This window comes from Oncorhynchus kisutch, linkage group LG3 (genome assembly GCF_002021735.2).
Source record: "Oncorhynchus kisutch isolate 150728-3 linkage group LG3, Okis_V2, whole genome shotgun sequence".
NCBI classification, from domain to species: domain Eukaryota; kingdom Metazoa; phylum Chordata; class Actinopteri; order Salmoniformes; family Salmonidae; genus Oncorhynchus; species Oncorhynchus kisutch.
In genome coordinates, this window is record NC_034176.2 from 54039964 (window position 1) to 54066282 (window position 26319).

The 26319-nt window shown below is 40.6% G+C and overlaps 28 non-coding genes across 28 annotated transcripts; all 28 read left to right on the top strand.

Moving 5' to 3' along the window:
* Positions 1 to 389: 389 nt before the first annotated feature.
* On the top strand, positions 390 to 463 carry trnat-agu (transfer RNA threonine (anticodon AGU)). Its single transcript has one exon. It is a non-coding gene; the product is annotated as a tRNA-Thr (tRNA).
* A 2988-nt stretch (positions 464 to 3451) lies between these two features.
* trnat-agu (transfer RNA threonine (anticodon AGU)) lies at positions 3452 to 3525 on the top strand. The gene has a single exon. It is a non-coding gene; the product is annotated as a tRNA-Thr (tRNA).
* Positions 3526 to 3761: 236 nt separating this feature from the next.
* Positions 3762 to 3835, top strand: trnat-agu (transfer RNA threonine (anticodon AGU)). The gene has a single exon. It is a non-coding gene; the product is annotated as a tRNA-Thr (tRNA).
* A 1018-nt stretch (positions 3836 to 4853) lies between these two features.
* trnat-agu (transfer RNA threonine (anticodon AGU)) lies at positions 4854 to 4927 on the top strand. The gene has a single exon. It is a non-coding gene; the product is annotated as a tRNA-Thr (tRNA).
* A 237-nt stretch (positions 4928 to 5164) lies between these two features.
* trnat-agu (transfer RNA threonine (anticodon AGU)) lies at positions 5165 to 5238 on the top strand. The gene has a single exon. It is a non-coding gene; the product is annotated as a tRNA-Thr (tRNA).
* Positions 5239 to 6256: 1018 nt separating this feature from the next.
* trnat-agu (transfer RNA threonine (anticodon AGU)) lies at positions 6257 to 6330 on the top strand. The gene has a single exon. It is a non-coding gene; the product is annotated as a tRNA-Thr (tRNA).
* Positions 6331 to 7970: 1640 nt separating this feature from the next.
* trnat-agu (transfer RNA threonine (anticodon AGU)) lies at positions 7971 to 8044 on the top strand. The gene has a single exon. It is a non-coding gene; the product is annotated as a tRNA-Thr (tRNA).
* Positions 8045 to 9373: 1329 nt separating this feature from the next.
* On the top strand, positions 9374 to 9447 carry trnat-agu (transfer RNA threonine (anticodon AGU)). Its single transcript has one exon. It is a non-coding gene; the product is annotated as a tRNA-Thr (tRNA).
* A 1017-nt stretch (positions 9448 to 10464) lies between these two features.
* Positions 10465 to 10538, top strand: trnat-agu (transfer RNA threonine (anticodon AGU)). Its single transcript has one exon. It is a non-coding gene; the product is annotated as a tRNA-Thr (tRNA).
* Positions 10539 to 11867: 1329 nt separating this feature from the next.
* On the top strand, positions 11868 to 11941 carry trnat-agu (transfer RNA threonine (anticodon AGU)). The gene has a single exon. It is a non-coding gene; the product is annotated as a tRNA-Thr (tRNA).
* A 237-nt stretch (positions 11942 to 12178) lies between these two features.
* trnat-agu (transfer RNA threonine (anticodon AGU)) lies at positions 12179 to 12251 on the top strand. The gene has a single exon. It is a non-coding gene; the product is annotated as a tRNA-Thr (tRNA).
* A 1018-nt stretch (positions 12252 to 13269) lies between these two features.
* Positions 13270 to 13343, top strand: trnat-agu (transfer RNA threonine (anticodon AGU)). The gene has a single exon. It is a non-coding gene; the product is annotated as a tRNA-Thr (tRNA).
* A 237-nt stretch (positions 13344 to 13580) lies between these two features.
* trnat-agu (transfer RNA threonine (anticodon AGU)) lies at positions 13581 to 13654 on the top strand. The gene has a single exon. It is a non-coding gene; the product is annotated as a tRNA-Thr (tRNA).
* A 2110-nt stretch (positions 13655 to 15764) lies between these two features.
* Positions 15765 to 15838, top strand: trnat-agu (transfer RNA threonine (anticodon AGU)). The gene has a single exon. It is a non-coding gene; the product is annotated as a tRNA-Thr (tRNA).
* A 1329-nt stretch (positions 15839 to 17167) lies between these two features.
* Positions 17168 to 17241, top strand: trnat-agu (transfer RNA threonine (anticodon AGU)). The gene has a single exon. It is a non-coding gene; the product is annotated as a tRNA-Thr (tRNA).
* Positions 17242 to 17478: 237 nt separating this feature from the next.
* On the top strand, positions 17479 to 17552 carry trnat-agu (transfer RNA threonine (anticodon AGU)). The gene has a single exon. It is a non-coding gene; the product is annotated as a tRNA-Thr (tRNA).
* Positions 17553 to 18570: 1018 nt separating this feature from the next.
* Positions 18571 to 18644, top strand: trnat-agu (transfer RNA threonine (anticodon AGU)). The gene has a single exon. It is a non-coding gene; the product is annotated as a tRNA-Thr (tRNA).
* A 237-nt stretch (positions 18645 to 18881) lies between these two features.
* Positions 18882 to 18955, top strand: trnat-agu (transfer RNA threonine (anticodon AGU)). Its single transcript has one exon. It is a non-coding gene; the product is annotated as a tRNA-Thr (tRNA).
* Positions 18956 to 19973: 1018 nt separating this feature from the next.
* trnat-agu (transfer RNA threonine (anticodon AGU)) lies at positions 19974 to 20047 on the top strand. The gene has a single exon. It is a non-coding gene; the product is annotated as a tRNA-Thr (tRNA).
* A 237-nt stretch (positions 20048 to 20284) lies between these two features.
* Positions 20285 to 20358, top strand: trnat-agu (transfer RNA threonine (anticodon AGU)). Its single transcript has one exon. It is a non-coding gene; the product is annotated as a tRNA-Thr (tRNA).
* Positions 20359 to 21376: 1018 nt separating this feature from the next.
* On the top strand, positions 21377 to 21450 carry trnat-agu (transfer RNA threonine (anticodon AGU)). The gene has a single exon. It is a non-coding gene; the product is annotated as a tRNA-Thr (tRNA).
* Positions 21451 to 21687: 237 nt separating this feature from the next.
* trnat-agu (transfer RNA threonine (anticodon AGU)) lies at positions 21688 to 21761 on the top strand. Its single transcript has one exon. It is a non-coding gene; the product is annotated as a tRNA-Thr (tRNA).
* A 1017-nt stretch (positions 21762 to 22778) lies between these two features.
* Positions 22779 to 22852, top strand: trnat-agu (transfer RNA threonine (anticodon AGU)). Its single transcript has one exon. It is a non-coding gene; the product is annotated as a tRNA-Thr (tRNA).
* A 237-nt stretch (positions 22853 to 23089) lies between these two features.
* Positions 23090 to 23163, top strand: trnat-agu (transfer RNA threonine (anticodon AGU)). The gene has a single exon. It is a non-coding gene; the product is annotated as a tRNA-Thr (tRNA).
* Positions 23164 to 24181: 1018 nt separating this feature from the next.
* Positions 24182 to 24255, top strand: trnat-agu (transfer RNA threonine (anticodon AGU)). Its single transcript has one exon. It is a non-coding gene; the product is annotated as a tRNA-Thr (tRNA).
* Positions 24256 to 24492: 237 nt separating this feature from the next.
* trnat-agu (transfer RNA threonine (anticodon AGU)) lies at positions 24493 to 24566 on the top strand. Its single transcript has one exon. It is a non-coding gene; the product is annotated as a tRNA-Thr (tRNA).
* Positions 24567 to 25584: 1018 nt separating this feature from the next.
* On the top strand, positions 25585 to 25658 carry trnat-agu (transfer RNA threonine (anticodon AGU)). The gene has a single exon. It is a non-coding gene; the product is annotated as a tRNA-Thr (tRNA).
* A 237-nt stretch (positions 25659 to 25895) lies between these two features.
* trnat-agu (transfer RNA threonine (anticodon AGU)) lies at positions 25896 to 25969 on the top strand. Its single transcript has one exon. It is a non-coding gene; the product is annotated as a tRNA-Thr (tRNA).
* Positions 25970 to 26319: the final 350 nt, after the last annotated feature.

Consider the following 26319-nt stretch of genomic DNA (forward strand, 5'->3'; position numbering starts at 1 on the left):
CCAAGGTCCCATTTCATGGTAGGTTAATTACTTACATTATTACATTATCTCCTGTGTTAGAGGAGTTTACCATTTTCAAGCTCGACACCCAAATGTGAATTGTAGTGTCCTCGAACAACCAAAATAATAATGACATAATGTATGATTCTGAATGTTTACTGATATCTTGCGACCCACCTATCACATGCTCAGGCCCACTTTGGGAACCAGAACATAGGTTAAGAAACCCTGTTGCTTGACAATTGAAGGTGTCCGTATCGATTCCAATATTAGTAAATGACATTTGTTTTGTGACGTGTTTTTGTTAGACAGAGATATGGGTTAACTGAATGACTGGTTTGATTAAATTGGTGTGGGAATTCTTATCTGCAATAGATATTATATTAGTGGGTGCTGTGGCTTAGTTGGTTAAAGCGCCTGTCTAGTAAACAGGAGATCCTGAGTTCAAATCTCAGCAGTACCTCTTCAAGCATTTGATGGTACACATTGGTGGAGAAGGTCAGAGGGGAGCTCACTCTAGTTTTCTCACCAATGGGTTTAGAGAATTAGGCAAGTGAAGATGTGAGGAGGATGCAATTGAGATATTCTAATGTTACGGAAAAAGGGCTCTTTTTGAATGAGTTAAACGTACCGACTGTGGAAAGCTCAACTGGGTCTTCAGTTTATTCATTACCGAGGCCCAAATGAAAAGAGTTCAGCCAGCTTGTACACGTCACTTTCAAAGGATGAGTAGGCTCTACACGCCAGCAACCCCTCAGCAACCCCGGTCCAAATCCGGATCAGCGCACTGCAATGTCATTTCAAAAGGGTTGTATTTTGAACGAGATCAAACTTACTGTGTAAGCGAAGAAACTCAACAACTGTGCTATTTGACCAAGACCCCATTTCATGGTAGGTTATTTACTTACATAATTGCATTATCTCCTGTGTTAGAGAAGTTTACCATTTTCAAGCTCGACACCCAAATGTGAATTGTAGTGTCCTCGAACAAACAAAAATATAATTAAATAATGTATGATTCTGAATGTTTACTGATATGTTGCGACCCACCTATCACATGTTGATAACCACTTTGGGTCCAAAATCGTTGTTTAAGAATCCATGTCAGAGGTTCTTGAGTTTATTCATCTCGAGACCCAACTGGAAATTGTACTGTCCTCGAATGACCAAAATTAAGAAGAAATAGTATGCGATTACAAATGTTTAATGATATCTCGCTACCCACCTTTCACATGCTCAGGCCCACTATGGGACTCAAAACATAGCTTAAGAAACCCTGTTGCTTGACAATTGAAGGTGTCCATATCGATTCCAATATTAGTAAATGACATTTGTTTTGTGACATGTTTTTGCTAGACAGAGATATGGGTTAAATTAATGAGACTGGTTTGATTCAAATAGGTGTGGGAGTTCTTATCTGCAATAGGAGGTCATATAAATGGGTGCTGTGGTTTAGTTGGTTAAAGCAACTGTCTAGTAAACAGGAGATCTTGAGTTCAAATCTCAGAAGTACCTTTTCATGCATTTGACTGTACACATTGGTGGAGAAGGTCAGAGGGGAGGGCACTCTGGTTTTCTCACCAATGGGTTTAGAGAATTAGGCAAGTGAAGATGTGAGGAGGATGCAATTGAGATATTCCAATGTTACGGAAAAAGGGCTCTTTTTGAATGAGTTAAACGTACCGACTGTGGAAAGCTCAACTGGGTCTTCAGTTTATTCATTACCGAGGCCCAAATGAAAAGAGTTCAGCCAGCTTGTACACGTCACTTTCAAAGGATGAGTAGGCTCTACACGCCAGCTCTTGAAGCCAGCAGTGATCGTATAGCGGTTAGTACTCTGAGTTGTGGCCTCAGCAAACCCCGGTCCAAATCCGGATCAGCGCACTGCAATGTCATTTCAAAAGGGGTTGTATTTTGAACGAGATTAAACTTACTGTGTAAGCGAAGAAACTCAACAACTGTGCTATTTGACCAAGACCCCATTTCATGGTAGGTTAATTACTTACATTATTACATTATCTCCTGTGTTAGAGGAGTTTACCATTTTCAAGCTCGACACCCAAATGTGAATTGTAGTGTCCTCGAACAACCAAAATAATAATGACATAATGTATGATTCTGAATGTTTACTGATATCTTGCGACCCACCTATCACATGCTCAGGCCCACTTTGGGAACCAGAACATAGGTTAAGAAACCCTGTTGCTTGACAATTGAAGGTGTCCGTATCGATTCCAATATTAGTAAATTACATTTGTTTTGTGACGTGTTTTTGTTAGACAGAGATATGGGTTAACTGAATGACTGGTTTGATTAAATTGGTGTGGGAATTCTTATCTGCAATAGATATTATATTAGTGGGTGCTGTGGCTTAGTTGGTTAAAGCGCCTGTCTAGTGAACAGGCAATCTGAGTTCAAATCTCAGCAGTACCTCTTCAAGCATTTGATTGTACACATTGGTGGAGAAGGTCAGAGGGGAGGGAACTCTGATTTTCTCACCAATGGGTTTAGAGAATTAGGCAAGTGAAGATGTGAGGAGGATGCAATTGAGATATTCCAATGTTACGGAAAAAGGGCTCTTTTTGAATGAGTTAAACGTACCGACTGTGGAAAGCGCAACTGGGTCTTCAGTTTATTCATTACCAAGGCCCAAATGAAAAGAGTTCAGCCAGCTTGTACAGGTCACTTTCAAAGGATGAGTAGGCTCTACACGCCAGCTCTTGAAGCCAGCAGTGATCGTATAGCGGTTAGTACTCTGAGTTGTGGCCTCAGCAACCCCGGTCCAAATCCGGATCAGCGCACTGCAATGTCATTTCAAAAGGGTTGTATTTTGAACGAGATTAAACTTACTGTGTAAGCGAAGAAACTCAACAACTGTGCTATTTGACCAAGACCCCATTTCATGGTAGGTTAATTACTTACATTATTACATTATCTCCTGTGTTAGAGGAGTTTACCATTTTCAAGCTCGACACCCAAATGTGAATTGTAGTGTCCTCGAACAACCAAAATAATAATGACATAATGTATGATTCTGAATGTTTACTGATATCTTGCGACCCACCTATCACATGTTAATAACCGCTTTGGGTCCAAAATCGTTGTTTAAGAATCCATGCCAGAAGTTCTTGAGTTTATTCATCTCGAGATCCAAGTGAAAATGGTACTGTCCTCGAATGACCATAATTAAGAAGAAATAGTATGCGATTACAAATGTTTACTGATATCTCGCTACCCACCTTTCACATGCTCAGGCCCACTTTGGGACCCAGAACATAGGTTAAGAAACCCTGTTGCTTGACAATTGAAGGTGTCCGTATCGATTCCAATATTAGTAAATGACATTTGTTTTGTGACGTGTTTTTGTTAGACAGAGATATGGGTTAACTGAATGACTGGTTTGATTAAATTGGTGTGGGAATTCTTATCTGCAATAGATATTATATTAGTGGGTGCTGTGGCTTAGTTGGTTAAAGTGCCTGTCTAGTAAACAGGCGATCCTGAGTTCAACTCTCAGCAGTACCTTTTCAAGCATTTGATTGTACACATTGGTGGAGAAGGTCAGAGGGGAGGTCCCAAAACATATCTTAAGAAACCCTGTTGCTTGACAATTGAAGGTGTCCGTATCGATTCCAATATTAGTAAATGACATTTTTTTTGTGACGTGTTTTGCTAGACAGAGATATGGGTTAAATGAATGAGACTGGTTGGATTCAAATAGGTGTGGTAGTTCTTATCTGCAATAGGAGGTCATATAAATGGGTGCTGTGGCTTAGTTGGTTAAAGAGCCTGTCTAGTAAACAGGAGATCCTGAGTTCAAATCTCAGCAGTACCTCTTCAAGCATTTGATTATACACATTGGTGGAGAAGGTCAGAGGGGAGGGAACTCTGATTTTCTCACCAATGGGTTTAGAGAATTAGGCAAGTGAAGATGTGAGGAGGATGCAATTGAGATATTCCAATGTTACGGAAAAAGGGCTCTTTTTGAATGAGTTAAACGTACCGACTGTGGAAAGCGCAACTGGGTCTTCAGTTTATTCATTACCGAGGCCCAAATGAAAAGAGTTCAGCCAGCTTGTACACGTCACTTTCAAAGGATGAGTAGGCTCTACACGCCAGCTCTTGAAGCCAGCAGTGATCGTATAGCGGTTAGTACTCTGAGTTGTGGCCTCAGCAACCCCGGTCCAAATCCGGATCAGCGCACTGCAATGTCATTTCAAAAGGGTTGTATTTTGAACGAGATTAAACTTACTGTGTAAGCGAAGAAACTCAACAACTGTGCTATTTGACCAAGACCCCATTTCATGGTAGGTTAATTACTTACATTATTACATTATCTCCTGTGTTAGAGGAGTTTACCATTTTCAAGCTCGACACCCAAATGTGAATTGTAGTGTCCTCGAACAACCAAAATAATAATGACATAATGTATGATTCTGAATGTTTACTGATATCTTGCGACCCACCTATCACATGTTAATAACCGCTTTGGGTCCAAAATCGTTGTTTAAGAATCCATGCCAGAAGTTCTTGAGTTTATTCATCTCGAGACCCAAGTGAAAATGGTACTGTCCTCGAATGACCATAATTAAGAAGAAATAGTATGCGATTACAAATGTTTACTGATATCTCGCTACCCACCTTTCACATGCTCAGGCCCACTTTGGGACCCAGAACATAGGTTAAGAAACCCTGTTGCTTGACAATTGAAGGTGTCCGTATCGATTCCAATATTAGTAAATGACATTTGTTTTGTGACGTGTTTTTGCTAGACAGAGATATGGGTTAACTGAATGACTGGTTTGATTAAATTGGTGTGGGAATTCTTATCTGCAATAGATATTATATTAATGGGTGCTGTGGCTTAGTTGGTTAAAGTGCCTGTCTAGTAAACAGGCGATCCTGAGTTCAACTCTCAGCAGTACCTTTTCAAGCATTTGATTGTACACATTGGTGGAGAAGGTCAGAGGGGAGGTCCCAAAACATATCTTAAGAAACCCTGTTGCTTGACAATTGAAGGTGTCCGTATCGATTCCAATGTTAGTAAATGACATTTTTTTTGTGACGTGTTTTTGCTAGACAGAGATATGGGTTAAATTAATGAGACTGGTTGGATTCAAATAGGTGTGGTAGTTCTTATCTGCAATAGGAGGTCATATAAATGGGTGCTGTGGCTTAGTTGGTAAAAGCTCCTGTCTAGTAAACAGGAGATCCTGAGTTCAAATCTCAGCAGTACCTCTTCAAGCATTTGATTGTACACATTGGTGGAGAAGGTCAGAGGGGAGGGAACTCTGATTTTCTCACCAATGGGTTTAGAGAATTAGGCAAGTGAAGATGTGAGGAGGATGCAATTGAGATATTCCAATGTTACGGAAAAAGGGCTCTTTTTGAATGAGTTAAACGTACCGACTGTGGAAAGCGCAACTGGGTCTTCAGTTTATTCATTACCGAGGCCCAAATGAAAAGAGTTCAGCCAGCTTGTACACGTCACTTTCAAAGGATGAGTAGGCTCTACATGCCAGCTCTTGAAGCCAGCAGTGATCGTATAGCGGTTAGTACTCTGAGTTGTGGCCTCAGCAACCCCGGTCCAAATCCGGATCAGCGCACTGCAATGTCATTTCAAAAGGGTTGTATTTTGAACGAGATTAAACTTACTGTGTAAGCGAAGAAACTCAACAACTGTGCTATTTGACCAAGACCCCATTTCATGGTAGGTTAATTACTTACATTATTACATTATCTCCTGTGTTAGAGGAGTTTACCATTTTCAAGCTCGACACCCAAATGTGAATTGTAGTGTCCTCGAACAACCAAAATAATAATGACATAATGTATGATTCTGAATGTTTACTGATATCTTGCGACCCACCTATCACATGTTAATAACCGCTTTGGGTCCAAAATCGTTGTTTAAGAATCCATGCCAGAAGTTCTTGAGTTTATTCATCTCAAGACCCAAGTGAAAATGGTACTGTCCTCGAATGACCATAATTAAGAAGAAATAGTATGCGATTACAAATGTTTACTGATATCTCGCTACCCACCTTTCACATGCTCAGGCCCACTTTGGTACCCAGAACATAGGTTAAGAAACCCTGTTGCTTGACAATTGAAGGTGTCCGTATCGATTCCAATATTAGTAAATGACATTTGTTTTGTGACGTGTTTTTGCTAGACAGAGATATGGGTTAACTGAATGACTGGTTTGATTAAATTGGTGTGGGAATTCTTATCTGCAATAGATATTATATTAATGGGTGCTGTGGCTTAGTTGGTTAAAGCGCCTGTCTAGTAAACAGGCGATCCTGAGTTCAACTCTCAGCAGTACCTTTTCAAGCATTTGATTGTACACATTGGTGGAGAAGGTCAGAGGGGAGGTCCCAAAACATATCTTAAGAAACCCTGTTGCTTGACAATTGAAGGTGTCCGTATCTATTCCAATATTAGTAAATGACATTTTTTTTGTGACGTGTTTTTGCTAGACAGAGATATGGGTTAAATGAATGAGACTGGTTGGATTCAAATAGGTGTGGTAGTTCTTATCTGCAATAGGAGGTCATATAAATGGGTGCTGTGGCTTAGTTGGTTAAAGCGGCTTTCTAGTAAACAGGAGATCCTGAGTTCAAATCTCAGCAGTACCTCTTCAAGCATTTGATTGTACACATTGGTGGAGAAGGTCAGAGGGGAGGGAACTCTGATTTTCTCACCAATGGGTTTAGAGAATTAGGCAAGTGAAGATGTGAGGAGGATGCAATTGAGATATTCCAATGTTACGGAAAAAGGACTCTTTTTGAATGAGTTAAACGTACCGACTGTGGAAAGCGCAACTGGGTCTTCAGTTTATTCATTACCGAGGCCCAAATGAAAAGAGTTCAGCCAGCTTGTACACGTCACTTTCAAAGGATGAGTAGGCTCTACACGCCAGCTCTTGAAGCCAGCAGTGATCGTATAGCGGTTAGTGCTCTGAGTTGTGGCCTCAGCAACCCCGGTCCAAATCCGGATCAGCGCACTGCAATGTCATTTCAAAAGGGTTGTATTTTGAACGAGATTAAACTTACTGTGTAAGCGAAGAAACTCAACAACTGTGCTATTTGACCAAGACCCCATTTCATGGTAGGTTATTTACTTACAATATTACATTATCTCCTGTGTTAGAGGAGTTTACCATTTTCAAGCTCGACACGCAAATGTGAATTGTAGTGTCCTCGAACAACCAAAATAATAATGACATAATGTATGATTCTGAATGTTTACTGATATCTTGCGACCCACCTATCACATGTTAATAACCGCTTTGGGTCCAAAATCGTTGTTTAAGAATCCATGCCAGAAGTTCTTGAGTTTATTCATCTCGAGACCCAAGTGAAAATGGTACTGTCCTCGAATGACCATAATTAAGAAGAAATAGTATGCGATTACAAATGTTTACTGATATCTCGCTACCCACCTTTCACATGCTCAGGCCCACTTTGGGACCCAGAACATAGGTTAAGAAACCCTGTTGCTTGACAATTGAAGGTGTCCGTATCGATTCCAATATTAGTAAATGACATTTGTTTTGTGACGTGTTTTTGCTAGACAGAGATATGGGTTAACTGAATGACTGGTTTGATTAAATTGGTGTGGGAATTCTTATCTGCAATAGATATTATATTAATGGGTGCTGTGGCTTAGTTGGTTAAAGCGCCTGTCTAGTAAACAGGCGATCCTGAATTCAACTCTCAGCAGTACCTTTTCAAGCATTTGATTGTACACATTGGTGGAGAAGGTCAGAGGGGAGGTCCCAAAACATATCTTAAGAAACCCTGTTGCTTGACAATTGAAGGTGTCCGTATCTATTCCAATATTAGTAAATGACATTTTTTTTGTGACGTGTTTTTGCTAGACAGAGATATGGGTTAAATGAATGAGACTGGTTGGATTCAAATAGGTGTGGTAGTTCTTATCTGCAATAGGAGGTCATATAAATGGGTGCTGTGGCTTAGTTGGTTAAAGCGCCTGTCTAGTAAACAGGAGATCCTGAGTTCAAATCTCAGCAGTACCTCTTCAAGCATTTGATTGTACACATTGGTGGAGAAGGTCAGAGGGGAGGGAACTCTGATTTTCTCACCAATGGGTTTAGAGAATTAGGCAAGTGAAGATGTGAGGAGGATGCAATTGAGATATTCCAATGTTACGGAAAAAGGGGTCTTTTTGAATGAGTTAAACGTACCGACTGTGGAAAGCGCAACTGGGTCTTCAGTTTATTCATTACCGAGGCCCAAATGAAAAGAGTTCAGCCAGCTTGTACACGTCACTTTCAAAGGATGAGTAGGCTCTACACGCCAGCTCTTGAAGCCAGCAGTGATCGTATAGCGGTTAGTACTCTGAGTTGTGGCCTCAGCAACCCCGGTCCAAATCCGGATCAGCGCACTGCAATGTCATTTCAAAAGGGTTGTATTTTGAACGAGATTAAACTTACTGTGTAAGCGAAGAAACTCAACAACTGTGCTATTTGACCAAGACCCCATTTCATGGTAGGTTAATTACTTACATTATTACATTATCTCCTGTGTTAGAGGAGTTTACCATTTTCAAGCTCGACACCCAAATGTGAATTGTAGTGTCCTCGAACAACCAAAATAATAATGACATAATGTATGATTCTGAATGTTTACTGATATCTTGCGACCCACCTATCACATGTTAATAACCGCTTTGGGTCCAAAATCGTTGTTTAAGAATCCATGCCAGAAGTTCTTGAGTTTATTCATCTCGAGACCCAAGTGAAAATGGTACTGTCCTCGAATGACCATAATTAAGAAGAAATAGTATGCGATTACAAATGTTTACTGATATCTCGCTACCCACCTTTCACATGCTCAGGCCCACTTTGGGACCCAGAACATAGGTTAAGAAACCCTGTTGCTTGACAATTGAAGGTGTCCGTATCGATTCCAATATTAGTAAATGACATTTGTTTTGTGACGTGTTTTTGCTAGACAGAGATATGGGTTAACTGAATGACTGGTTTGATTAAATTGGTGTGGGAATTCTTATCTGCAATAGATATTATATTAATGGGTGCTGTGGCTTAGTTGGTTAAAGCGCCTGTCTAGTAAACAGGCGATCCTGAATTCAACTCTCAGCAGTACCTTTTCAAGCATTTGATTGTACACATTGGTGGAGAAGGTCAGAGGGGAGGTCCCAAAACATATCTTAAGAAACCCTGTTGCTTGACAATTGAAGGTGTCCGTATCTATTCCAATATTAGTAAATGACATTTTTTTTGTGACGTGTTTTTGCTAGACAGAGATATGGGTTAAATGAATGAGACTGGTTGGATTCAAATAGGTGTGGTAGTTCTTATCTGCAATAGGAGGTCATATAAATGGGTGCTGTGGCTTAGTTGGTTAAAGCGCCTGTCTAGTAAACAGGAGATCCTGAGTTCAAATCTCAGCAGTACCTCTTCAAGCATTTGATTGTACACATTGGTGGAGAAGGTCAGAGGGGAGGGAACTCTGATTTTCTCACCAATGGGTTTAGAGAATTAGGCAAGTGAAGATGTGAGGAGGATGCAATTGAGTTATTCCAATGTTACGGAAAAGGGGTCTTTTTGAATGAGTTAAACGTACCGACTGTGGAAAGCGCAACTGGGTCTTCAGTTTATTCATTACCGAGGCCCAAATGAAAAGAGTTCAGCCAGCTTGTACACGTCACTTTCAAAGGATGAGTAGGCTCTACACGCCAGCTCTTGAAGCCAGCAGTGATCGTATAGCGGTTAGTACTCTGAGTTGTGGCCTCAGCAACCCCGGTCCAAATCCGGATCAGCGCACTGCAATGTCATTTCAAAAGGGTTGTATTTTGAACGAGATTAAACTTACTGTGTAAGCGAAGAAACTCAACAACTGTGCTATTTGACCAAGACCCCATTTCATGGTAGGTTAATTACTTACATTATTACATTATCTCCTGTGTTAGAGGAGTTTACCATTTTCAAGCTCGACACCCAAATGTGAATTGTAGTGTCCTCGAACAACCAAAATAATAATGACATTATGTATGATTCTGAATGTTTACTGATATCTTGCGACCCACCTATCACATGTTAATAACCGCTTTGGGTCCAAAATCGTTGTTTAAGAATCCATGCCAGAAGTTCTTGAGTTTATTCATCTCGAGACCCAAGTGAAAATGGTACTGTCCTCGAATGACCATAATTAAGAAGAAATAGTATGCGATTACAAATGTTTACTGATATCTCGCTACCCACCTTTCACATGCTCAGGCCCACTTTGGGACCCAGAACATAGGTTAAGAAACCCTGTTGCTTGACAATTGAAGGTGTCCGTATCGATTCCAATATTAGTAAATGACATTTGTTTTGTGACGTGTTTTTGCTAGACAGAGATATGGGTTAACTGAATGACTGGTTTGATTAAATTGGTGTGGGAATTCTTATCTGCAATAGATATTATATTAATGGGTGCTGTGGCTTAGTTGGTTAAAGCGCCTGTCTAGTAAACAGGCGATCCTGAGTTCAACTCTCAGCAGTACCTTTTCAAGCATTTGATTGTACACATTGGTGGAGAAGGTCAGAGGGGAGGTCCCAAAACATATCTTAAGAAACCCTGTTGCTTGACAATTGAAGGTGTCCGTATCTATTCCAATATTAGTAAATGACATTTTTTTTGTGACGTGTTTTTGCTAGACAGAGATATGGGTTAAATGAATGAGACTGGTTGGATTCAAATAGGTGTGGTAGTTCTTATCTGCAATAGGAGGTCATATAAATGGGTGCTGTGACTTAGTTGGTTTAAGCGCCTGTCTAGTAAACAGGAGATCCTGAGTTCAAATCTCAGCAGTACCTCTTCAAGCATTTGATTGTACACATTGGTGGAGAAGGTCAGAGGGGAGGGAACTCTGATTTTCTCACCAATGGGTTTAGAGAATTAGGCAAGTGAAGATGTGAGGAGGATGCAATTGAGTTATTCCAATGTTACGGAAAAGGGTTCTTTTTTGAATGAGTTAAACGTACCGACTGTGGAAAGCGCAACTGGGTCTTCAGTTTATTCATTACCGAGGCCCAAATGAAAAGAGTTCAGCCAGCTTGTACACGTCACTTTCAAAGGATGAGTAGGCTCTACACGCCAGCTCTTGAAGCCAGCAGTGATCGTATAGCGGTTAGTACTCTGAGTTGTGGCCTCAGCAACCCCGGTCCAAATCCGGATCAGCGCACTGCAATGTCATTTCAAAAGGGTTGTATTTTGAACGAGATTAAACTTACTGTGTAAGCGAAGAAACTCAACAACTGTGCTATTTGACCAAGACCCCATTTCATGGTAGGTTAATTACTTACATTATTACATTATCTCCTGTGTTAGAGGAGTTTACCATTTTCAAGCTCGACACCCAAATGTGAATTGTAGTGTCCTCGAACAACCAAAATAATAATGACATTATGTATGATTCTGAATGTTTACTGATATCTTGCGACCCACCTATCACATGTTAATAACCGCTTTGGGTCCAAAATCGTTGTTTAAGAATCCATGCCAGAAGTTCTTGAGTTTATTCATCTCGAGACCCAAGTGAAAATGGTACTGTCCTCGAATGACCATAATTAAGAAGAAATAGTATGCGATTACAAATGTTTACTGATATCTCGCTACCCACCTTTCACATGCTCAGGCCCACTTTGGGACCCAGAACATAGGTTAAGAAACCCTGTTGCTTGACAATTGAAGGTGTCCGTATCGATTCCAATATTAGTAAATGACATTTGTTTTGTGACGTGTTTTTGCTAGACAGAGATATGGGTTAACTGAATGACTGGTTTGATTAAATTGGTGTGGGAATTCTTATCTGCAATAGATATTATATTAATGGGTGCTGTGGCTTAGTTGGTTAAAGCGCCTGTCTAGTAAACAGGCGATCCTGAGTTCAACTCTCAGCAGTACCTTTTCAAGCATTTGATTGTACACATTGGTGGAGAAGGTCAGAGGGGAGGTCCCAAAACATATCTTAAGAAACCCTGTTGCTTGACAATTGAAGGTGTCCGTATCTATTCCAATATTAGTAAATTACATTTTTTTTGTGACGTGTTTTTGCTAGACAGAGATATGGGTTAAATGAATGAGACTGGTTGGATTCAAATAGGTGTGGTAGTTCTTATCTGCAATAGGAGGTCATATAAATGGGTGCTGTGGCTTAGTTGGTTAAGCGCCTGTCTAGTAAACAGGAGATCCTGAGTTCAAATCTCAGCAGTACCTCTTCAAGCATTTGATTGTACACATTGGTGGAGAAGGTCAGAGGGGAGGGAACTCTGATTTTCTCACCAATGGGTTTAGAGAATTAGGCAAGTGAAGATGTGAGGAGGATGCAATTGAGATATTCCAATGTTACGGAAAAAGGGGTCTTTTTTGAATGAGTTAAACGTACCGACTGTGGAAAGCGCAACTGGGTCTTCAGTTTATTCATTACCGAGGCCCAAATGAAAAGAGTTCAGCCAGCTTGTACACGTCACTTTCAAAGGATGAGTAGGCTCTACACACCAGCTCTTGAAGCCAGCAGTGATCGTATAGCGGTTAGTACTCTGAGTTGTGGCCTCAGCAACCCCGGTCCAAATCCGGATCAGCGCACTGCAATGTCATTTCAAAAGGGTTGTATTTTGAACGAGATTAAACTTACTGTGTAAGCGAAGAAACTCAACAACTGTGCTATTTGACCAAGACCCCATTTCATGGTAGGTTATTTACTTACATTATTACATTATCTCCTGTGTTAGAGGAGTTTACCATTTTCAAGCTCGACACCCAAATGTGAATTGTAGTGTCCTCGAACAACCAAAATAATAATGACATATGTATGATTCTGAATGTTTACTGATATCTTGCGACCCACCTATCACATGTTAATAACCGCTTTGGGTCCAAAATCGTTGTTTAAGAATCCATGCCAGAAGTTCTTGAGTTTATTCATCTCGAGACCCAAGTGAAAATGGTACTGTCCTCGAATGACCATAATTAAGAAGAAATAGTATGCGATTACAAATGTTTACTGATATCTCGCTACCCACCTTTCACATGCTCAGGCCCACTTTGGGACCCAGAACATAGGTTAAGAAACCCTGTTGCTTGACAATTGAAGGTGTCCGTATCGATTCCAATATTAGTAAATGACATTTGTTTTGTGACGTGTTTTTGCTAGACAGAGATATGGGTTAACTGAATGACTGGTTTGATTAAATTGGTGTGGGAATTCTTATCTGCAATAGATATTATATTAATGGGTGCTGTGGCTTAGTTGGTTAAAGCGCCTGTCTAGTAAACAGGCGATCCTGAGTTCAACTCTCAGCAGTACCTTTTCAAGCATTTGATTGTACACATTGGTGGAGAAGGTCAGAGGGGAGGTCCCAAAACATATCTTAAGAAACCCTGTTGCTTGACAATTGAAGGTGTCCGTATCTATTCCAATATTAGTAAATGACATTTTTTTTGTGACGTGTTTTTGCTAGACAGAGATATGGGTTAAATGAATGAGACTGGTTGGATTCAAATAGGTGTGGTAGTTCTTATCTGCAATAGGAGGTCATATAAATGGGTGCTGTTGCTTAGTTGGTTAAAGCACCTGTCTAGTAAACAGGAGATCCTGAGTTCAAATCTCAGCAGTACCTCTTCAAGCATTTGATTGTACACATTGGTGGAGAAGGTCAGAGGGGAGGGAACTCTGATTTTCTCACCAATGGGTTTAGAGAATTAGGCAAGTGAAGATGTGAGGAGGATGCAATTGAGTTATTCCAATGTTACGGAAAAGGGGTTCTTTTTGAATGAGTTAAACGTACCGACTGTGGAAAGCGCAACTGGGTCTTCAGTTTATTCATTACCGAGGCCCAAATGAATAGAGTTCAGCCAGCTTGTACACGTCACTTTCAAAGGATGAGTAGGCTCTACACGCCAGCTCTTGAAGCCAGCAGTGATCGTATAGCGGTTAGTACTCTGAGTTGTGGCCTCAGCAACCCCGGTCCAAATCCGGATCAGCGCACTGCAATGTCATTTCAAAAGGGTTGTATTTTGAACGAGATTAAACTTACTGTGTAAGCGAAGAAACTCAACAACTGTGCTATTTGACCAAGACCCCATTTCATGGTAGGTTAATTACTTACATTATTACATTATCTCCTGTGTTAGAGGAGTTTACCATTTTCAAGCTCGACACCCAAATGTGAATTGTAGTGTCCTCGAACAACCAAAATAATAATGACATTATGTATGATTCTGAATGTTTACTGATATCTTGCGACCCACCTATCACATGTTAATAACCGCTTTGGGTCCAAAATCGTTGTTTAAGAATCCATGCCAGAAGTTCTTGAGTTTATTCATCTCGAGACCCAAGTGAAAATGGTACTGTCCTCGAATGACCATAATTAAGAAGAAATAGTATGCGATTACAAATGTTTACTGATATCTCGCTACCCACCTTTCACATGCTCAGGCCCACTTTGGGACCCAGAACATAGGTTAAGAAACCCTGTTGCTTGACAATTGAAGGTGTCCGTATCGATTCCAATATTAGTAAATGACATTTGTCTTGTGACGTGTTTTTGCTAGACAGAGATATGGGTTAACTGAATGACTGGTTTGATTAAATTGGTGTGGGAATTCTTATCTGCAATAGATATTATATTAATGGGTGCTGTGGCTTAGTTGGTTAAAGCCCCTGTCTAGTAAACAGGCGATCCTGATTTCAAATCTCAGCAGTACCTCTTCAAGCATTTGATTGTACACATTGGTGGAGAAGGTCAAAGGGGAGGGAACTCTGATTTTCTCACCAATGGGTTTAGAGAATTAGGCAAGTGAAGATGTGAGGAGGATGCAATTGAGTTATTCCAATGTTACGGAAAAGGGGGTCTTTTTGAATGAGTTAAACGTACCGACTGTGGAAAGGGCAACTGGGTCTTCAGTTTATTCATTACCGAGGCCCAAATGAAAAGAGTTCAGCCAGCTTGTACACGTCACTTTCAAAGGATGAGTAGGCTCTACACGCCAGCTCTTGAAGCCAGCAGTGATCGTATAGCGGTTAGTACTCTGAGTTGTGGCCTCAGCAACCCCGGTCCAAATCCGGATCAGCGCACTGCAATGTCATTTCAAAAGGGTTGTATTTTGAACGAGATTAAACTTACTGTGTAAGCGAAGAAACTCAACAACTGTGCTATTTGACCAAGACCCCATTTCATGGTAGGTTAATTACTTACATTATTACATTATCTCCTGTGTTAGAGGAGTTTACCATTTTCAAGCTCGACACCCAAATGTGAATTGTAGTGTCCTCGAACAACCAAAATAATAATGACATAATGTATGATTCTGAATGTTTACTGATATCTTGCGACCCACCTATCACATGTTAATAACCGCTTTGGGTCCAAAATCGTTGTTTAAGAATCCATGCCAGAAGTTCTTGAGTTTATTCATCTCGAGACCCAAGTGAAAATGGTACTGTCCTCGAATGACCATAATTAAGAAGAAATAGTATGCGATTACAAATGTTTACTGATATCTCGCTACCCACCTTTCACATGCTCAGGCCCACTTTGGGACCCAGAACATAGGTTAAGAAACCCTGTTGCTTGACAATTGAAGGTGTCCGTATCGATTCCAATATTAGTAAATGACATTTGTTTTGTGACGTGTTTTTGCTAGACAGAGATATGGGTTAACTGAATGACTGGTTTGATTAAATTGGTGTGGGAATTCTTATCTGCAATAGATATTATATTAATGGGTGCTGTGGCTTAGTTGGTTAAAGCGCCTGTCTAGTAAACAGGCGATCCTGAGTTCAACTCTCAGCAGTACCTTTTCAAGCATTTGATTGTACACATTGGTGGAGAAGGTCAGAGGGGAGGTCCCAAAACATATCTTAAGAAACCCTGTTGCTTGACAATTGAAGGTGTCCGTATCTATTCCAATATTAGTAAATGACATTTTTTTTATGACGTGTTTTTGCTAGACAGAGATATGGGTTAAATGAATGAGACTGGTTGGATTCAAATAGGTGTGGTAGTTCTTATCTGCAATAGGAGGTCATATAAATGGGTGCTGTGACTTAGTTGGTTAAGCTCCTGTCTAGTAAACAGGAGATCCTGAGTTCAAATCTCAGCAGTACCTCTTCAAGCATTTGATTGTACACATTGGTGTAGAAGGTCAGAGGGGAGGGAACTCTGATTTTCTCACCAATGGGTTTAGAGAATTAGGCAAGTGAAGATGTGAGGAGGATGCAATTGAGTTATTCCAATGTTACGGAAAAGGGGTTCTTTTTGAATGAGTTAAACGTACCGACTGTGGAAAGCGCAACTGGGTCTTCAGTTTATTCATTACCGAGGCCCAAATGAAAAGAGTTCAGCCAGCTTGTACACGTCACTTTCAAAGGATGAGTAGGCTCTACACGCCAGCTCTTGAAGCCAGCAGTGATCGTATAGCGGTTAGTACTCTGAGTTGTGGCCTCAGCAACCCCGGTCCAAATCCGGATCAGCGCACTGCAATGTCATTTCAAAAGGGTTGTATTTTGAACGAGATTAAACTTACTGTGTAAGCGAAGAAACTCAACAACTGTGCTATTTGACCAAGACCCCATTTCATGGTAGGTTAATTACTTACATTATTACATTATCTCCTGTGTTAGAGGAGTTTACCATTTTCAAGCTCGACACCCAAATGTGAATTGTAGTGTCCTCGAACAACCAAAATAATAATGACATAATGTATGATTCTGAATGTTTACTGATATCTTGCGACCCACCTATCACATGTTAATAACCGCTTTGGGTCCAAAATCGTTGTTTAAGAATCCATGCCAGAAGTTCTTGAGTTTATTCATCTCGAGACCCAAGTGAAAATGGTACTGTCCTCGAATGACCATAATTAAGAAGAAATAGTATGCGATTACAAATGTTTACTGATATCTCGCTACCCTACCTTTCACATGCTCAGGCCCACTTTGGGACCCAGAACATAGGTTAAGAAACCCTGTTGCTTGACAATTGAAGGTGTCCGTATCGATTCCAATATTAGTAAATGACATTTGTTTTGTGACGTGTTTTTGCTAGACAGAGATATGGGTTAACTGAATGACTGGTTTGATTAAATTGGTGTGGGAATTCTTATCTGCAATAGATATTATATTAATGGGTGCTGTGGCTTAGTTGGTTAAAGCGCCTGTCTAGTAAACAGGCGATCCTGAGTTCAACTCTCAGCAGTACCTTTTCAAGCATTTGATTGTACACATTGGTGGAGAAGGTCAGAGGGGAGGTCCCAAAACATATCTTAAGAAACCCTGTTGCTTGACAATTGAAGGTGTCCGTATCTATTCCAATATTAGTAAATGACATTTTTTTTGTGACGTGTTTTTGCTAGACAGAGATATGGGTTAAATGAATGAGACTGGTTGGATTCAAATAGGTGTGGTAGTTCTTATCTGCAATAGGAGGTCATATAAATGGGTGCTGTGGCTTAGTTGGTTAAAGCGCCTGTCTAGTAAACAGGAGATCCTGAGTTCAAATCTCAGCAGTACCTCTTCAAGCATTTGATTGTACACATTGGTGGAGAAGGTCAGAGGGGAGGGAACTCTGATTTTCTCACCAATGGGTTTAGAGAATTAGGCAAGTGAAGATGTGAGGAGGATGCAATTGAGATATTCCAATGTTACGGAAAAAGGGCTCTTTTTGAATGAGTTAAACGTACCGACTGTGGAAAGCGCAACTGGGTCTTCAGTTTATTCATTACCGAGGCCCAAATGAAAAGAGTTCAGCCAGCTTGTACACGTCACTTTCAAAGGATGAGTAGGCTCTACACGCCAGCTCTTGAAGCCAGCAGTGATCGTATAGCGGTTAGTACTCTGAGTTGTGGCCTCAGCAACCCCGGTCCAAATCCGGATCAGCGCACTGCAATGTCATTTCAAAAGGGTTGTATTTTGAACGAGATTAAACTTACTGTGTAAGCGAAGAAACTCAACAACTGTGCTATTTGACCAAGACCCCATTTCATGGTAGGTTAATTACTTACATTATTACATTATCTCCTGTGTTAGAGGAGTTTACCATTTTCAAGCTCGACACCCAAATGTGAATTGTAGTGTCCTCGAACAACCAAAATAATAATGACATAATGTATGATTCTGAATGTTTACTGATATCTTGCGACCCACCTATCACATGTTAATAACCGCTTTGGGTCCAAAATCGTTGTTTAAGAATCCATGCCAGAAGTTCTTGAGTTTATTCATCTCGAGACCCAAGTGAAAATGGTACTGTCCTCGAATGACCATAATTAAGAAGAAATAGTATGCGATTACAAATGTTTACTGATATCTCGCTACCCACCTTTCACATGCTCAGGCCCACTTTGGGACCCAGAACATAGGTTAAGAAACCCTGTTGCTTGACAATTGAAGGTGTCCGTATCGATTCCAATATTAGTAAATGACATTTGTTTTGTGACGTGTTTTTGCTAGACAGAGATATGGGTTAACTGAATGACTGGTTTGATTAAATTGGTGTGGGAATTCTTATCTGCAATAGATATTATATTAATGGGTGCTGTGGCTTAGTTGGTTAAAGCGCCTGTCTAGTAAACAGGCGATCCTGAGTTCAACTCTCAGCAGTACCTTTTCAAGCATTTGATTGTACACATTGGTGGAGAAGGTCAGAGGGGAGGTCCCAAAACATATCTTAAGAAACCCTGTTGCTTGACAATTGAAGGTGTCCGTATCTATTCCAATATTAGTAAATTACATTTTTTTTGTGACGTGTTTTTGCTAGACAGAGATATGGGTTAAATGAATGAGACTGGTTGGATTCAAATAGGTGTGGTAGTTCTTATCTGCAATAGGAGGTCATATAAATGGGTGCTGTGGCTTAGTTGGTTAAAGCGCCTGTCTAGTAAACAGGAGATCCTGAGTTCAAATCTCAGCAGTACCTCTTCAAGCATTTGATTGTACACATTGGTGGAGAAGGTCAGAGGGGAGGGAACTCTGATTTTCTCACCAATGGGTTTAGAGAATTAGGCAAGTGAAGATGTGAGGAGGATGCAATTGAGATATTCCAATGTTACGGAAAAAGGGCTCTTTTTGAATGAGTTAAACGTACCGACTGTGGAAAGCGCAACTGGGTCTTCAGTTTATTCATTACCGAGGCCCAAATGAAAAGAGTTCAGCCAGCTTGTACACGTCACTTTCAAAGGATGAGTAGGCTCTACACGCCAGCTCTTGAAGCCAGCAGTGATCGTATAGCAGTTAGTACTCTGAGTTGTGGCCTCAGCAACCCCGGTCCAAATCCGGATCAGCGCACTGCAATGTCATTTCAAAAGGGTTGTATTTTGAACGAGATTAAACTTACTGTGTAAGCGAAGAAACTCAACAACTGTGCTATTTGACCAAGACCCCATTTCATGGTAGGTTAATTACTTACATTATTACATTATCTCCTGTGTTAGAGGAGTTTACCATTTTCAAGCTCGACACCCAAATGTGAATTGTAGTGTCCTCGAACAACCAAAATAATAATGACATAATGTATGATTCTGAATGTTTACTGATATCTTGCGACCCACCTATCACATGTTAATAACCGCTTTGGGTCCAAAATCGTTGTTTAAGAATCCATGCCAGAAGTTCTTGAGTTTATTCATCTCGAGACCCAAGTGAAAATGGTACTGTCCTCGAATGACCATAATTAAGAAGAAATAGTATGCGATTACAAATGTTTACTGATATCTCGCTACCCACCTTTCACATGCTCAGGCCCACTTTGGGACCCAGAACATAGGTTAAGAAACCCTGTTGCTTGACAATTGAAGGTGTCCGTATCGATTCCAATATTAGTAAATGACATTTGTTTTGTGACGTGTTTTTGCTAGACAGAGATATGGGTTAACTGAATGACTGGTTTGATTAAATTGGTGTGGGAATTCTTATCTGCAATAGATATTATATTAATGGGTGCTGTGGCTTAGTTGGTTAAAGCGCCTGTCTAGTAAACAGGCGATCCTGAGTTCAACTCTCAGCAGTACCTTTTCAAGCATTTGATTGTACACATTGGTGGAGAAGGTCAGAGGGGAGGTCCCAAAACATATCTTAAGAAACCCTGTTGCTTGACAATTGAAGGTGTCCGTATCTATTCCAATATTAGTAAATGACATTTTTTTTGTGACGTGTTTTTGCTAGACAGAGATATGGGTTAAATGAATGAGACTGGTTGGATTCAAATAGGTGTGGTAGTTCTTATCTGCAATAGGAGGTCATATAAATGGGTGCTGTGGCTTAGTTGGTTAAAGCGCCTGTCTAGTAAACAGGAGATCCTGAGTTCAAATCTCAGCAGTACCTCTTCAAGCATTTGATTGTACACATTGGTGGAGAAGGTCAGAGGGGAGGGAACTCTGATTTTCTCACCAATGGGTTTAGAGAATTAGGCAAGTGAAGATGTGAGAAGGATGCAATTGAGATATTCCAATGTTACGGAAAAAGGGCTCTTTTTGAATGAGTTAAACGTACCGACTGTGGAAAGCGCAACTGGGTCTTCGGTTTATTCATTACCGAGGCCCAAATGAAAAGAGTTCAGCCAGCTTGTACACGTCACTTTCAAAGGATGAGTAGGCTCTACACGCCAGCTCTTGAAGCCAGCAGTGATCGTATAGCGGTTAGTACTCTGAGTTGTGGCCTCAGCAACCCCGGTCCAAATCCGGATCAGCGCACTGCAATGTCATTTCAAAAGGGTTGTATTTTGAACGAGATTAAACTTACTGTGTAAGCGAAGAAACTCAACAACTGTGCTATTTGACCAAGACCCCATTTCATGGTAGGTTATTTACTTACATTATTACATTATCTCCTGTGTTAGAGGAGTTTACCATTTTCAAGCTCGACACCCAAATGTGAATTGTAGTGTCCTCGAACAACCAAAATAATAATGACATAATGTATGATTCTGAATGTTTACTGATATCTTGCGACCCACCTATCACATGTTAATAACCGCTTTGGGTCCAAAATCGTTGTTTAAGAATCCATGCCAGAAGTTCTTGAGTTTATTCATCTCGAGACCCAAGTGAAAATGGTACTGTCCTCGAATGACCATAATTAAGAAGAAATAGTATGCGATTACAAATGTTTACTGATATCTCGCTACCCACCTTTCACATGCTCAGGCCCACTTTGGGACCCAGAACATAGGTTAAGAAACCCTGTTGCTTGACAATTGAAGGTGTCCGTATCGATTCCAATATTAGTAAATGACATTTGTTTTGTGACGTGTTTTTGCTAGACAGAGATATGGGTTAACTGAATGACTGGTTTGATTAAATTGGTGTGGGAATTCTTATCTGCAATAGATATTATATTAATGGGTGCTGTGGCTTAGTTGGTTAAAGCGCCTGTCTAGTAAACAGGCGATCCTGAGTTCAACTCTCAGCAGTACCTTTTCAAGCATTTGATTGTACACATTGGTGGAGAAGGTCAGAGGGGAGGTCCCAAAACATATCTTAAGAAACCCTGTTGCTTGACAATTGAAGGTGTCCGTATCGATTCCAATAATATTAAATGACATTTTTTTTGTGACGTGTTTTTGCTAGACAGAGATATGGGTTAAATGAATGAGACTGGTTGGATTCAAATAGGTGTGGTAGTTCTTATCTGCAATAGGAGGTCATATAAATGGGTGCTGTGGCTTAGTTGGTTAAAGCGCCTGTCTAGTAAACAGGAGATCCTGAGTTCAAATCTCAGCAGTACCTCTTCAAGCATTTGATTGTACACATTGGTGGAGAGGTCAGAGGGGAGGGAACTCTGATTTTCTCACCAATGGGTTTAGAGAATTAGGCAAGTGAAGATGTGAGGAGGATGCAATTGAGATATTCCAATGTTACGGAAAAAGGGCTCTTTTTGAATGAGTTAAACGTACCGACTGTGGAAAGCGCAACTGGGTCTTCAGTTTATTCATTACCGAGGCCCAAATGAAAAGAGTTCAGCCAGCTTGTACACGTCACTTTCAAAGGATGAGTAGGCTCTACACGCCAGCTCTTGAAGCCAGCAGTGATCGTATAGCAGTTAGTACTCTGAGTTGTGGCCTCAGCAACCCCGGTCCAAATCCGGATCAGCGCACTGCAATGTCATTTCAAAAGGGTTGTATTTTGAACGAGATTAAACTTACTGTGTAAGCGAAGAAACTCAACAACTGTGCTATTTGACCAAGACCCCATTTCATGGTAGGTTATTTACTTACATTATTACATTATCTCCTGTGTTAGAGGAGTTTACCATTTTCAAGCTCGACACCCAAATGTGAATTGTAGTGTCCTCGAACAACCAAAATAATAATGACATAATGTATGATTCTGAATGTTTACTGATATCTTGCGACCCACCTATCACATGTTAATAACCGCTTTGGGTCCAAAATCGTTGTTTAAGAATCCATGCCAGAAGTTCTTGAGTTTATTCATCTCGAGACCCAAGTGAAAATGGTACTGTCCTCGAATGACCATAATTAAGAAGAAATAGTATGCGATTACAAATGTTTACTGATATCTCGCTACCCACCTTTCACATGCTCAGGCCCACTTTGGGACCCAGAACATAGGTTAAGAAACCCTGTTGCTTGACAATTGAAGGTGTCCGTATCGATTCCAATATTAGTAAATGACATTTGTTTTGTGACGTGTTTTTGCTAGACAGAGATATGGGTTAACTGAATGACTGGTTTGATTAAATTGGTGTGGGAATTCTTATCTGCAATAGATATTATATTAATGGGTGCTGTGGCTTAGTTGGTTAAAGCGCCTGTCTAGTAAACAGGCGATCCTGAGTTCAACTCTCAGCAGTACCTTTTCAAGCATTTGATTGTACACATTGGTGGAGAAGGTCAGAGGGGAGGTCCCAAAACATATCTTAAGAAACCCTGTTGCTTGACAATTGAAGGTGTCCGTATCTATTCCAATATTAGTAAATTACATTTTTTTTGTGACGTGTTTTTGCTAGACAGAGATATGGGTTAAATGAATGAGACTGGTTGGATTCAAATAGGTGTGGTAGTTCTTATCTGCAATAGGAGGTCATATAAATGGGTGCTGTGGCTTAGTTGGTTAAAGCGCCTGTCTAGTAAACAGGAGATCCTGAGTTCAAATCTCAGCAGTACCTCTTCAAGCATTTGATTGTACACATTGGTGGAGAAGGTCAGAGGGGAGGGAACTCTGATTTTCTCACCAATGGGTTTAGAGAATTAGGCAAGTGAAGATGTGAGGAGGATGCAATTGAGATATTCCAATGTTACGGAAAAAGGGCTCTTTTTGAATGAGTTAAACGTACCGACTGTGGAAAGCGCAACTGGGTCTTCAGTTTATTCATTACCGAGGCCCAAATGAAAAGAGTTCAGCCAGCTTGTACACGTCACTTTCAAAGGATGAGTAGGCTCTACACGCCAGCTCTTGAAGCCAGCAGTGATCGTATAGCGGTTAGTACTCTGAGTTGTGGCCTCAGCAACCCCGGTCCAAATCCGGATCAGCGCACTGCAATGTCATTTCAAAAGGGTTGTATTTTGAACGAGATTAAACTTACTGTGTAAGCGAAGAAACTCAACAACTGTGCTATTTGACCAAGACCCCATTTCATGGTAGGTTAATTACTTACATTATTACATTATCTCCTGTGTTAGAGGAGTTTACCATTTTCAAGCTCGACACCCAAATGTGAATTGTAGTGTCCTCGAACAACCAAAATAATAATGACATAATGTATGATTCTGAATGTTTACTGATATCTTGCGACCCACCTATCACATGTTAATAACCGCTTTGGGTCCAAAATCGTTGTTTAAGAATCCATGCCAGAAGTTCTTGAGTTTATTCATCTCGAGACCCAAGTGAAAATGGTACTGTCCTCGAATGACCATAATTAAGAAGAAATAGTATGCGATTACAAATGTTTACTGATATCTCGCTACCCACCTTTCACATGCTCAGGCCCACTTTGGGACCCAGAACATAGGTTAAGAAACCCTGTTGCTTGACAATTGAAGGTGTCCGTATCGATTCCAATATTAGTAAATGACATTTGTTTTGTGACGTGTTTTTGCTAGACAGAGATATGGGTTAACTGAATGACTGGTTTGATTAAATTGGTGTGGGAATTCTTATCTGCAATAGATATTATATTAATGGGTGCTGTGGCTTAGTTGGTTAAAGCGCCTGTCTAGTAAACAGGCGATCCTGAGTTCAACTCTCAGCAGTACCTTTTCAAGCATTTGATTGTACACATTGGTGGAGAAGGTCAGAGGGGAGGTCCCAAAACATATCTTAAGAAACCCTGTTGCTTGACAATTGAAGGTGTCCGTATCTATTCCAATATTAGTAAATGACATTTTTTTTGTGACGTGTTTTTGCTAGACAGAGATATGGGTTAAATGAATGAGACTGGTTGGATTCAAATAGGTGTGGTAGTTCTTATCTGCAATAGGAGGTCATATAAATGGGTGCTGTGGCTTAGTTGGTTAAAGCGCCTGTCTAGTAAACAGGAGATCCTGAGTTCAAATCTCAGCAGTACCTCTTCAAGCATTTGATTGTACACATTGGTGGAGAAGGTCAGAGGGGAGGGAACTCTGATTTTCTCACCAATGGGTTTAGAGAATTAGGCAAGTGAAGATGTGAGGAGGATGCAATTGAGATATTCCAATGTTACGGAAAAAGGGCTCTTTTTGAATGAGTTAAACGTACCGACTGTGGAAAGCGCAACTGGGTCTTCAGTTTATTCATTACCGAGGCCCAAATGAAAAGAGTTCAGCCAGCTTGTACACGTCACTTTCAAAGGATGAGTAGGCTCTACACGCCAGCTCTTGAAGCCAGCAGTGATCGTATAGCGGTTAGTACTCTGAGTTGTGGCCTCAGCAACCCCGGTCCAAATCCGGATCAGCGCACTGCAATGTCATTTCAAAAGGGTTGTATTTTGAACGAGATTAAACTTACTGTGTAAGCGAAGAAACTCAACAACTGTGCTATTTGACCAAGACCCCATTTCATGGTAGGTTAATTACTTACATTATTACATTATCTCCTGTGTTAGAGGAGTTTACCATTTTCAAGCTCGACACCCAAATGTGAATTGTAGTGTCCTCGAACAACCAAAATAATAATGACATAATGTATGATTCTGAATGTTTACTGATATCTTGCGACCCACCTATCACATGTTAATAACCGCTTTGGGTCCAAAATCGTTGTTTAAGAATCCATGCCAGAAGTTCTTGAGTTTATTCATCTCGAGACCCAAGTGAAAATGGTACTGTCCTCGAATGACCATAATTAAGAAGAAATAGTATGCGATTACAAATGTTTACTGATATCTCGCTACCCACCTTTCACATGCTCAGGCCCACTTTGGGACCCAGAACATAGGTTAAGAAACCCTGTTGCTTGACAATTGAAGGTGTCCGTATCGATTCCAATATTAGTAAATGACATTTGTTTTGTGACGTGTTTTTGCTAGACAGAGATATGGGTTAACTGAATGACTGGTTTGATTAAATTGGTGTGGGAATTCTTATCTGCAATAGATATTATATTAATGGGTGCTGTGGCTTAGTTGGTTAAAGCGCCTGTCTAGTAAACAGGCGATCCTGAGTTCAACTCTCAGCAGTACCTTTTCAAGCATTTGATTGTACACATTGGTGGAGAAGGTCAGAGGGGAGGTCCCAAAACATATCTTAAGAAACCCTGTTGCTTGACAATTGAAGGTGTCCGTATCTATTCCAATATTAGTAAATGACATTTTTTTTGTGACGTGTTTTTGCTAGACAGAGATATGGGTTAAATGAATGAGACTGGTTGGATTCAAATAGGTGTGGTAGTTCTTATCTGCAATAGGAGGTCATATAAATGGGTGCTGTGGCTTAGTTGGTTAAAGCGCCTGTCTAGTAAACAGGAGATCCTGAGTTCAAATCTCAGCAGTACCTCTTCAAGCATTTGATTGTACACATTGGTGGAGAAGGTCAGAGGGGAGGGAACTCTGATTTTCTCACCAATGGGTTTAGAGAATTAGGCAAGTGAAGATGTGAGGAGGATGCAATTGAGATATTCCAATGTTACGGAAAAAGGGCTCTTTTTGAATGAGTTAAACGTACCGACTGTGGAAAGCGCAACTGGGTCTTCGGTTTATTCATTACCGAGGCCCAAATGAAAAGAGTTCAGCCAGCTTGTACACGTCACTTTCAAAGGATGAGTAGGCTCTACACGCCAGCTCTTGAAGCCAGCAGTGATCGTATAGCGGTTAGTACTCTGAGTTGTGGCCTCAGCAACCCCGGTC